At 36.8% G+C, this 13,290-nt stretch overlaps 1 protein-coding gene across 5 annotated transcripts in view; it reads right to left on the reverse strand.

Annotated features, from left to right (window-relative positions):
* KANSL1 (KAT8 regulatory NSL complex subunit 1) overlaps nucleotides 1–13,290 on the reverse strand; it is a 186,342-nt gene that overhangs the window by 124,290 nt on the left and 48,762 nt on the right. The gene's annotated exons all lie outside the window — the stretch shown is intronic.

The raw sequence follows: 13,290 nt of genomic DNA on the forward strand, positions 1-13,290 counted from the left end.
TTCTCGCGTCTAGTTCCCTCAATATTCTGCCAATTTTCTAGCATGAATATCCAGTCATGTAAAAAGTTTAAGTGTATAATCAATGAAATTCATTACATTTGGAGTCAAGAACTCTAGTACAACCTTGACTCTTAACCTAATAATCTTCAGCAGTCATTTGATCTTTCTGTCCTTAGGTTTTCTCATCTGTAAATGACAAATTTGTGCCTATTTCCAAAGTAAGTTTTAAAATGCTCTGTATTGGGCAGCCCGGGTGGCTCAGCGGTTTAGCGCCACCTTCAGCCCAGGGCCTGATTCTGGAGACCTGGGATTGAGTCCCGTCCCACGTCAGGCTCCCTGCATGGAGCCTGCTTCTCCCTCTGCCTGAGTCTCTGCCCCTCTCTGTCTCTCTCATGAATAAATAAAATCTAAATGAATGAATGAATGAATGAATGAATGAATAAATAGCTCTGTATTTCATCAGTCGTGCATCTGTACCTAACTTTCCATTCTACACCCATAGCTCTGGTTCAAAAGACTTTTATTCACACAGCTGGGTTACTTGCCTTTAAGTGTTTCCCTGGCTCCAAACCACCCTACACTTCCAATCCATTCACCCCACACCACTATCAAACATTCTTTTATGAGCACTCCAAACATGCCATTCCATGTTAGTGATTCTGCACTAAGGATAAAATTCAAATACACCAGCTTTGACATTCAAAAACAAGGTGACCCCAACTTAACCTTCCAACTTCATCTTCTACTTTCTTGAAACTTTTATGTCTAGCAGATGGCTCTCTTCCCTGTTACCCAACACAACATCCTCATCCTTGGATATGAAACGTCCTATTTTCCTCCTGGAAACCTGTGTCATCTCCGACCAAACTAAGGTTCCGCTCTTCTCAGGTTTTCTGATCACCTTAGCCCACAATAATCACTCTTTCCTCCTAAATTTCAGCATTTAATGCCTGTATCATGTATCTAATTACAGTTAAGGCATTCACTACCATTCTAATGCTTCCTTTTCTACTTGAATATGAGAAGAAAAATCAAGTCACATAAATTATTCCTTGAAGGCAAGAATCAAGTTGTCAATTCTTAAGTGTTTTCATCATTCCTTATTTTACTATCAGAGAAGTGTTTCCCTTGCCCTTTAGGGGTAAGGTCAATCTTGATAGGCTAGTCTCCAAATAATTAAGAGTTATCCTGAAAATTTTTATACAGGGACACTTTTGACTATCCTCAATGTTGACACATCTTTTAGTTTCTATTCAGATTGTCAATTATAGTAACTTCTATACCTGCTGAAGAACTATCTGTTAAGATAATATAAGGTATAGCACTTTGAAGGCTGGCGTGCTGGGAAACACCTAATAGCAATATTGTACCCTTTCACAAATTTTTCAGCTGATCTTAATGTATTATGGGTGAAATCAGGAAAATGTGTCTCATCCATTGCACTAGGGCAGCCCGGGTGGCTCAGCGGTTTAGCGCCGCCTTCAGCCCAGGGCGTGATCCTGGAGACTCAGGATCGGGATCGGGTCCCATGTCGGGCTCCCTGCATGGAGCCTGCTTCTCCCTCTGCCTCTCTGTCTCTCTCTGTGTCTCTCATGAATAAATAAATAAAATCTTTAAAAAAAAATACCATTGCACTATTTAGGATAAACCATCAAAGTGTAAATAATCTAACACTGGTTTGGCCACTAATAGAAAAAATAATTTCCTGCACTTAATAAAATGTAAAACCAAGTACAGCTGACCCTAAAAAGACACAGATTTGAACTGTGCAGGTCTACTTATACATGGACTTTTTTCAATAAATACAGTATGTGTACTGTAAATGTACTTTCTATTACTTTCCATAGCATTTTCTTTTCTCTAGTTACTTTATTAGCTTATCAATTTTTATGTAAATTACTAATTATTACTTACTATATCAGCTTATTTATATAATACATACTACATTCAAAATATTTGTTAATTGGCTATTTAGGTTCTCCGTAAGGCTTCCAGTCAATAGTAGGCTACTAGTAGTTAAGTGTTGGGGGAGTCAAAAGCTATACATGGATTTCTGACTACATAGAGGGTCGGCATCCTTAACCCCCATGTTGTTCAAGGGTCAACTGTACATACATATTACATCAATGTCTTGAATATACACTTGCAAATACCAAAGTCACCTCACACCTCTCAAGTCTGAGATCTATTACTATCAAGTTACCATTAAGAACAAATTAAGAGAATTCTCAATTGGGGAGAAGATCACTGCACCAAGTAAACTTTCTACAAATACAAAATTAGTCTTTCCAATTAAACTTCCAAGTCAAATTTCTTCTATGAATGCTTGAATGTATTTGTATAAGATATCAATTTCAAATACAGCTAGGTAGAAGCAAAATGAGTCTTAAGCAAATCTCACTCTTGTTTTCATCTTACGAAGAGAAAAACTGGTCTGTCTTCCAGCCTTGTGAATAAAGATCTTGCAAAATTCACTCTGCAAAGGGCGTGCCCAAAGAATACTTGGTGGAAAACTCTGCTGGAGGAGTGCCAATTTAAAAACATTTTTACCCAGTTGGAGATTCACAGGCACAGTGGCTGCAGCAACTCAGCTGAAAATTCTTAAGATCTGAAGAAAATTGTTTTAGAAAAAGCCCAGATCCTTTCATTCTCGAGTGAAATTCAATGAAAGGCAACTGAATGACTCAATGAAAGAGTCAACTATGTTAACTTTATGCATCTAGGTAGTAACTAAAATTCTGCCTTTGATATTTGACAGTGTGAAAGGGTCTCTCTTACTCTATATAAATGAATTTTACAATCTGTAATTGTCTTTAATCAATTATTTCTGGGAAAGAAACAGGAATAAGAGAACTTTTTGTTGTTTTTGTTTTTAAAAAATGAAAAAAATGTTTATCATTTTGTTTATTTTGGGGGGGCAGATACAGAGGACTGTTTTTCATTAGGGATATTTATTTCCAAAGTGTAACACTTCAACAGCTTTATTCAGCAGAAAGAATACCCATATGGTAAAGACCTTTATCCTTACTCTCTCACTATACCTCGTCCTCAGGGCCCATACAGTGCTTTCAAGATTTCTTCATTGCTGTAAGTGAAACAGAATTAAAAAAAATAAAACAACGGTTACTACAGGTACTACTGGCACCAAGCTGCCTCATGAGAGAAACAAGTAAGCACTGCTACAGCCCTGCCACTAACCCCATGATGGGACCCAGTGTGTAGACTCCCTGTGTTAATATAGACAGTATGAGCTCCATGGAGGATCACTTAGCTGCTCAGCATACCTCAATAAGATGGACAGTGTACCTAACAATTATAAAAGTCTTTCTTGGGGATCTCTGGGTGGCTTAGCGGTTGAGTGTCTGCCTTCGGCCCAGGGCATGATCCTGGAGTCCAGGAATCAAGTCCCGCATCCCGCTCCCTGCTTGGAGCCTGATTTTCCCTCTGCTTATGTCTCCGCCTCTCTCTCTCTCTCTCTCTCTCTCTCTCTCTGTCTCTGTGTGTGTCTTTCATGAATAAATAAAATATTTTTTTAAAAAAGTCTTTCAGTCTGGGTCTCATCATTACAAAACAAGTGACATTTCCTAAAAAGGTATAATTCCGACTTTGTAAGTGAGGAACCAGGAAGATTTAAAGACAAAATTAAAATGAACAATTCTCAACAGTAGCCTAGAATTCTTTTTTACCATACTGCTCCCTCTTTAGTATTAACCACACAAAAGCTAGGAAAAATAATAACCTCCAAGTTCACCCTTCAGGTTTTCTGGTAATTATCAAATCAATAAAAATAAGATATTGAATGTTAATCATAAGCTCCATACTCAGACATGGAAACAACACAAACCAAGATAAGTAGGTGGAAAACCAATCAAGATATTCCGAACTGCTATTTTATGCCGCCTTTCAACTTCCCATAATAATCAGACTCCCCAGAAAAATATTTTTTGAGGAAAATACTTCAATAAACACTAAGTATCTCCTTACAATTTATAGATCAGCCACAAGTACAATGCAAGATTAAAGGAAAACCATAGAATACTTTCACATCTTAAAAGATTTTTTTCAGCAACTGGGGAAATAAGAGGATTTCTCCACATAAGTTAAAATATAAATAATTCCTTTAGAATGTCGAAAATGTTATTTTTTCCATTTGATGGAAAAAAATTATGAACTAGGTCACCTCTCTGGAAAGCAACTTAACCTTCCCATCATCTCTCATGATCAGTGCCATGCACATCAATGTACCGTACAGTCAGAGAGGCATCTAAGGAGCTATGTGCCTTTGGGTTGCTCCATTTCTCAAAACAGAATCTTCTTTCTGCTCCCTCCAAAACAGTTTAGGAGAAAAATACTCATAGAAAAAGCAACAAAAGAAAGAACTAGCTTTTTATCTTTACTCAAGTAAATTATTTAACATGTTTATAGTCTTGGGCCTCAACTATAAAATGGGAACATCACCATCATTTGAATGTACCAAATGTAGGGCACACCCGGATGGCTCAGTCAATTAAGGGTCTGTCTTGAGCTCAGGTCATGATCCCAGGTTCCTACAGTCTGCTTCTCTCTCTCCTCCCTGCTTGTGCTTTCTCTCTCACTATTTGTCGCTATTTCTCTCTCTCAAATGAGTAAAATCTTAAAAAAAAAAGATACCAAAGGTAAACCATCTAACATATAAGAGGTGTGATCAATACATACTCTCATTTCCTTCTCCTTTTTAAAGTCACTCCAGCCACCTCCCAGATGCTAGGTCTGCCCTAGCAAAACGCCCCTCACTAACCCATCCAACTTCTATTCCATAAAACCAATGAATAACAGGTTATTGCAGGTGAAAGAATGTATCTGGTTACGATACAGACCGTTTATTTTTCCTCAAAATTTATTACCAAATTACTTAATATTACTATAAAGTCTCTTGAACATAAAGTTAAATGCCCTATTTTACATTATGCTTGGTAGATTTCTTTTCATCAACCAAGTCTAAAGGGCAATTTGCTTCTGTTTCCACTAATACAACTTAGTGTTTATGCCCAGGCATAACAGTAAACAGCCTAGAATACCTTGATTTCTTGTTTAGATGTGAGACATTAAGCAAGCTACTTAAATTTTTCATTCCTCTCTCAGAGTCTGTAAAACTAAGATAATACCGGGATCCCTGGGTGGCGCAGCGGTTTGGCGCCTGCCTTTGGTCCAGGGCGGATCCGGGAGACCCGGGATCGAATCCCACATCGGGCTCCCGGTGCATGGAGCCTGCTTCTCCCTCTGCCTATGTCTCTGCCTCCCTCTCTCTCTCTCTCTCTCTCTCTCTCTCTCTCTCTGTGACTATCATAAATTAAAAAAAATATATTATTAAAAAAAAAAACTAAGATAATACCTACCTCCTCATTGTATTGTGAGGACTAAAAAAGTTAACGAGTTTAAAGCACTTATAACACTGTCTTCATCTCAAAATATTCAACCAATGTAGGCTATTATTAAGTTTCAACTCCACTGTCTGATTAGGCAAAGTGGGTTAAAAACGTTATTCCCTAGTTCAAACAAATCACTTCAGTCAGAGTCCCCCTGGGACTCTGTGATCTCCCAGGTTTGACTAATTTAGTCTCAATGGTCCTAAAGCTCTGTCTCTCCCAGAGTTTCTATCTCTTCAAGATGTATCTCTCAAAAGCCAGAAGAACAGGAAAAACAGACTAAAGAGTGAGCAAAAAAACCCAGTCACTACACATATTATGCTATCATTCAATCCTCTGGCTCCTATCCTCCTATCAATTGATGGACATTGATATCAATGTCCTCCTATCAATTGAGGACATCAATTGATGTCCTCCTATCAATTAAGCAAAGGTAAAACAATTTAAAAGAAATGTTTTAAAATTGAATATAATCCCTCCTTCCTGGGTGTCATTCCTCAAATCCTCACTATGACCCCCCAAACCTTTTCTCCACAAATCCTCTTACCAGAGTTCTGAATATAATCTATACAGTTGCTACAATGCTATTATAGGTTACCAGAGCAACCCAAAACATTTATACTGTACCAAAAACTTTTCAGTATATTCTAATTGAGGAATAGACTCTCCAGACACTTATCAGATTAAAATTGATTTCAAAGCAATTCTGTTCACCATGTTGATGCAAAATCCTTCTTTATAACTAGTATAAAATCAAACAAATTGAAGTGGCCACAAAACATTACTGAGAATCCAAATTAATAAGATTTACTTTATATGTATTATATATTACTGCACCCTTTCGTTAAAATTCTTAGAGACTCTATGCTCTCTTCACATTGAATAGATGAGCATAATTTTCCCAGATATACAATGGGAAGTAGAAAAAAACCGTGAACTGGTGGATATTAAAGGACATGACCTGAGGTATAAATTTCTGCCTAGCTTGCAAAATAACCTAGTCTATTTTGATCTTTGTTTAGGGAAAGAATAGAGAAACTAATTTGATTACTATTTTTTTTGAGGGGTGCTTGGGTGACTCAGTTGTTGGTTAAGCAACCAACCCTTGATCTCAGCTCATGTCTTGACCTCAAGAGCCATGAGGACTCACTCGTTGGATCCCATGCTGGGTGTGGAGTCTACTAAAAAAAAAATTAACAACAACAACAAAGAATACTATTCATCTGAAATAAAATGTGGCCCCAAGCTTTCCCTTTTCAAGTAAAATAATTTATCATGCATATGGAATCTAACAGGGTGCTCTGCAAATGATACTGAAACGTCTCTGGGTATACCCAATAGCCAAAACATTTAAATGAAAATTAGTGCCCACCACATTCAATAATCTCCTTCCAACTGTTCCTTCTCCATCTCAACATAGCCATCCAATCTAGTTACTCCCGCCAAAAATCTAGGAATCACTCATAACACCCTTCCTTCTCTCTCAACATCTACCCATCACATCCAATCAATCATAAGTCCTAGTCACCTTACTTCCAATACCCACTTCTCTCTTTCCTTCTGAGGTCTATGAGTCCACCATTCTCTCTTACCTAGCTTACCACAATAGCCTAACTGGGCTCCCAAAATCTACATCCACTCTGCTCTTCACACAATTACAAGAGATAAAAAAAAAAAAAATCCAATGATGTCTAAACATCATTGGCTCCACAATAACATTCTAAATGTGAGAAAAGCAACAAAACCACCCATATGACCTGGCCTTTCTGGCTCATTTCTCATCATTCTCCTTACACTGTGTCCTATTTTTCAAAGTACCAAGCACCTCCCATTCCCCAAGGCCTTAGCATATACTGTTTCTTCAGTATGTAGCACACTCCCCTTCTTCACCACCAATCATTTCTCATCATTCAGGTCTCAGAGCTCACATGTTACTTCTTCAGTATACTTGCTATCATATCTCCCAACCACCCCACTGTAATCAGATGTTCCTGATATGCACCCTCAAAGCACTCTGAACTTCATTTCTGTAGCACCCACAACCACTGTAAACCTATCACTAACTATATGATTACTTGCTTAAGAATTAAGCTCTCTTTCTAATCTATATTGTCCACAAGAACAGGGCAGGGATTGTGTCTTACTCCCCACTATATACCCCCACCACCTAACATCTCAGTAGGCATTCAATACACCTGATAAATGAATTCATCAATTCCAAAGTCTCCAATATAAGGCTCTGAGGTAGAAGTCAACTCTTCACTATTTATATAGGATTACTTGGAAGCCCATTTCCTAATTTTTTAACATTTGCTGGAATGTGTAAAGGAATACAGAAATGTTTGTTTTTAAGGCACTAGTAAAGAACCTGGACCTTCATGCACTGTCAGGGTTACTTTGCAAAACGTATTCTTATAGTCCCCCACAGCATGAAACTCCATCTATAATACAATAGTCCCTCTGTCATTGCCCCATACATCCACCGTTAAGTCCCACTAACTCTACTTTTACATCATCTCTGTGATTTTTTATTTCCTTTTTACACTATATTTATCACTCTCACCTATATTGCTAGGTCTCTAAAATATCCCTAGTCTAGCCAACAGAGCTCCATGCCTTTTAGCCTCTGAACCTACCTGTATGCTGGCCTTCTATGACCTACCTCAGTAGGCCACAACCAAAAGAAAACTTCTTACCCAAATCCTTGCCACCCTTCAAGGCTCATTCTAAATTCTAATATCCCTTCTTTCCAGTTCCATCGACCAGCTGTGATCTCTATTTCATCTAACGTTTGCCTTATATTACTGTGTCAGGCACTGTTCTAAAGGTTCATCTTTGTCTTACCGTTTCTCCACATCTAAAGTATAAACTTCTCAAGGATAATCCATTTATTCACCAAGCTCATCTCTTGCCTCTTACACATTTGCTCATTTAGTAAGTACTTATTATATGACCCACTTTATTAGCACTACTCATAAGAGTCCTTTCACTCAATTTTAGAGAATGAAAACACCAGTCACCAAAAAACATTTGTAGCAAGCAACTACATCTGCAGCAAATAAGTAACCCCCAAATTCCTTGTTGCCTAGCTTTCTTCCTTCAGAATCACACAAGGAACACCAAAAATAAATTCTATCTACATATCTTAGAAAAAAGGAAGGGGGGGAGGGGAGAAAATACAGAATCTCCTATATCTGCCACTGAATGTCATATGCAGGTTAGCAGAAAAACAAGAGGCATTAAATGAAAGGTGTTCCATAAATGAAAGTTTCCTCAACTCTGAAGTAAGTTCTTTAAGAACACAATGGAATTACTCCCAAGTATAGCTCCCACACAGTAACAAATTCAATAATCATACTAATGGACTATTTAAAAAAAAAAAAAAAACGCCCGCACACGCATATACACACACTAACGCATTAAAACAATTAAAGTTGTAAGTCCTAAGTCAAGAGGATGGTCTGTTCCAAGTTACACTGGTGACTTGTAGAGACTTTTGCTTCAGTTTCCCCAAATGCAAACCCTTACCCCCCAAAAAGTGCTGAGAACAGCTCCATCAGCCATATTATTTAAAGATACAGCAGTCACAGTTCAAATATAGCTTGAGCCTCAGAATTATCTAGTCAATTCCTTCATGATTAGCCCTATAGCTAGTCTGTAACAGAGAAGGGTTAGATAGGACTTAGTTCTCCTGGCTAATGCTACTCTCATTCCATCATTCTGTGAAAGGATAAGGAACAGGAAAACAAGGAAACATCAAGCTGACCACCACCTTTGGCAACATCATTTGTGTATATTTAATAAATTCAAGTAGGAAGCTACAATACAAAACATTCCCTGACACCTAAAAAGCAAAACCTACAAACACAACAGTAATTCATCATACACTGAAATCTTTATTAGCATTTCCAAGATGATGAAATTCCCCAGAAGAAAAGTCACTGCAATCAGGTAATCCAAAATTCAAATAACTTTTTTAGTGTCACTAAACTGAGCATCTAGTTTATGTTTACCCAACCTTGATCTGCAACAGACTTTAGGAGGCTATCAAATAAAACAAAGGTTAGCATAAATTAAGCCAGAAATAAAAGCATGAAAATAAAACAAGAACAAGGAGAACAAAATGAAGCCTTTCATTTTTAAGCCTTACAAAAGGTACAAGACCTACACAAGCTTGGCTCTACACTTCCAAAAGCCAACAGGAAAATAGAAACCTAGTGAACAACACAAATTATATCCACGTAATAGAAACAGACTTAATAGCTTAGAAAAAATTCACTTAGACTTGGATGCACATCTTTCTCCCTGAGGTCCTTATAAAGAAGGCATTGTGTAATATAAAGACATACGCAACATCTATAAAACAACATACATCTCAGTAGTCCTAATGAAACACTGTATGGATTCTTTTCATAATGACCACCAAGATAATTTATATAATTAATGTCCCAGTCCCCCAGAACACTGCTAAGAACATGTTTAAGAGAATATCTGGAAAAAAATTATTTTCTTAAACAAGTACATGCTATAGGAGTTTTTAAGTACAAGGACCAAGAAAATGAAAACCAAGTTTAGCAAAATGAGATTATTGGTCCAGGAATTCATAACAAAACAGCAGAAAGAAACTCTTAAAGGGAAGAGAGAGGGAGGAATATAAAGAAAAACTAAAGTGAAAAAGAGAGCATGTACACAAACACACACATACTCAACAATTACGCTGCATATACATGAAGTAACTAAATGCTCTTATTTCTTTTTTTTTTAATTTTTTTAAATTTTATTTATGATAGTCATCAGAGAGAGAGAGAGAGAGAGAGAGAGAGAGAGAGGGGCAGAGACACAGGCAGAGGAGAAGCAGGCTCCATGCAGGGAGCCCGACGTGGGATTCGATCCTGGGTCTCCAGGATCGCGCCCTGGGCCAAAGGCAGGCGCTAAACCGCTGCGCCACCCAGGGATCCCTAAATGCTCTTATTTCTATTTCTATGGTTAAGAATTAAAAACTAAGGTGGTTGTTGAAACATATACCTTCCTTGCTAGTTCGTCCATCCAGCAAGGAGATAATGTTTAAATTCCTGTTCCTTCCACAGTGATGTTACTAAACAAGGATACAAGTCAAATCCATATAGTACAGCATTTCTAAGAAGTAGTTACATGGACCAAAACAGGAAGTTATGTGTAACATTTTAGGATAATTTTCTAAAAAGAACTTAAAATTAAAAAAATAACAGTTTTAAACTAAATAAAATCAGTTACCCCAAAAAATTAATCAAGAAAACGGAAAGAAATTCTCTAAGATAGCTCATCTGGCAATACAGAATTTACTAACTGTAAAAATATAATACGATGATGAATATACACTCTGCCAAAAATTCAACAACATATAAAAATCAATCATTCTATTGCTAGTATGTGCCTATGACTTACAATGGATCAACGTTTTTCCTCTTGGAGGTAGGAAAGAAGAAAAAACACAAATTCTTGGTGGAAGCTTGTAATTTTCACAGAACCATCCACTTGTAATTTAAGTACCAGCATTTAAAAACAATTCATTTCGACAGCCTCTTCTGCCAAATATCTTCATGGCTGCTAGACTAAATCTAGACAACTTTATCTCTGACAGGAGCACTTCAGCAAAGGAGTGAAACTATTAAGCTACCTTAGGGGAAAAAGTTAAAATTCACCAGCTGGATCAAGCTCCTGAAGAGTTAACTAGCTTCTTATTCTAGGACTCAAGAATTATAAATGTGGTTAGGAGATTTGGGAAGAGCTATTAAAAATCACAAAGAAAAGGCTTCTCAGCATCCAAAGAACCACTTCTCCCCTCCCGCCTTTGCTTCTTTTTTAATCAAAGTAATGCCTCCATTCTCACTGGCCAATTGCTGAAAACCTTTAAAAAACTCAGGTCAACAAACACCTGGCTAAATACCAGCCTTAGGAGTCAATCTGGTGATCTTGCTCAACAAGAACTTTAAAGTACTTAGGCTTTATTGGTGGTTTTAATTTAAATTTAATTATATCATAATATGCAAAAAGTATATTTTCTTCACAGTACTTTTAATGCCCCAATTTTCCTTACTTTAATATGGTCTGATACTTGGAAATTCAACTCTTTAAAGCATTGTTTAGTTGATTTAATTGTAAGAAGATTCAAAGGATTCCAAAAAGTTTTCTACAACTATCTCTTAAGCTGTCCTTACACTTCACAACCTAACAATCAACAAACCATTACGTGATAAGAATGCTCAGAACGTAGTAGTGAGTCAATGGACTAAGCCTAAGCAGGCTTTTCAAATCACTAGATTATTCCATGGAACAAGAAAAGTTCTCACTTAGGCATTTTGATTCCACTGAATTGGAACAGCTTCCCACAACATTACCAAAACTTAGAAATGTTTTCAATACAAAGTAACCTGAAAACAGTAAGCTTATAGGTTCTAGTTTTTCTCAAATATACAAGTACATGAAACTTAAAATGGATCAACTACAGTATGTTTCATGAAATTACTCTCAAAACACAAAATATTCAACATAACCACAATTTCTTAAAGCACTGACTTATGCAGTAAAGTCAGTGGGATAATGTCACAAATATTTGCAAGCTGGCTTAAGTCACTAACCCATTTAAGGAAAGATAACTATGTTGCAGCAGTGGCAAGCTTCTTAAATATACCTGCTTTAGATATTACTATAGAAATATAGTAACCTAACAAAAGGTAATGAATTAGGTCTAAAAGGAAGAAATTCTGCAAAATTATCTAGACTTTTCCCCTTGAAATAGAAAGATAAGACAAAAATTCAGATACTGTGCTGCCGTCCATGTAAATCATATACACAAAACTGAGGGAAAAAAGGATAGTCACTTATGCTTACAAGCATGGCTGTCTCAACAAAGTCTTCAGTGAAAAATCATAGTCACCTTTTTACTACAGGCAAGTAAAAACCCAAATATTCCAACATATCCACCTATTTATTCCAGCCTACTTTAGCAATCTAACCTTTGTAGCATCCCTGGCCCAAAAGGGGAAATGAAAGAGGATCTACTAGTCAACTCTCCTGCCTCTCTTTTTTCAACATCTCATGCTTCTCTCTCTCATAAGTCTAATACTTATTATAAGGAGATAAATGTATACTGATTTATTTTTAAGGAGATACACTATACTTCCTTGTTTATCTGTAAGGAGCCACTGCAGGAGGGAAGGACATGAGTAAAGTACCTCTGGATTCACCACGGCAATTTGAAGTACCACTCAAAGTCTATGTAGAATTTTCCTCAGAAGAGATTTGGAAAAACTAGAAAAAAATTTATCCCCAAATAATCCACACATTAAACTTAGCTGAGAAAAAAATAAAATTCGAATCTGATAAAGATGAGCTCTTTTAGGAAGTAAAAGTGGACTGCACTTGGGAGACAACCTATAAAATACTGAAGCATTTTCTGATTACTAGTCCTTAAAATATAAGGAAATCTCAAGTACTGAAACTGAAAACTGGGTACATATCTATTGAAAGTTTAACTTAAAAAGCAGCTATGGGGCAGGCTCAGTCAGTAGAGCATGCAATTCCTGAACTCTGAATCTTGAGTTCAAGCCCCATATTGGAGGTGGAGTTTACATACATACATACATACATACATATGCACATAATAAAAGCAGCTATGGATTGCAGTGAAGTTTACAAAATCAACTAAACTTTTGTCCCCACTTAACTAAATATTTTTAGTTATCTATATATATATCTCTTATTAGAGAACCTGAAGCCAAGCCATACAGACTTACAAAATATATCCTACATATACTTTTAAAAGAAATCTAACTTCACTCTGAAAGAAGTATATAATTTTACAAATTGGATGTCATCTAGTTTTTTCTTAATAAATAACATCTAC

The sequence above is a fragment of the Nyctereutes procyonoides genome, unplaced genomic scaffold (genome assembly GCF_905146905.1).
Source record: "Nyctereutes procyonoides isolate TBG_1078 unplaced genomic scaffold, NYPRO_anot_genome, whole genome shotgun sequence".
Classification (NCBI taxonomy): domain Eukaryota; kingdom Metazoa; phylum Chordata; class Mammalia; order Carnivora; family Canidae; genus Nyctereutes; species Nyctereutes procyonoides.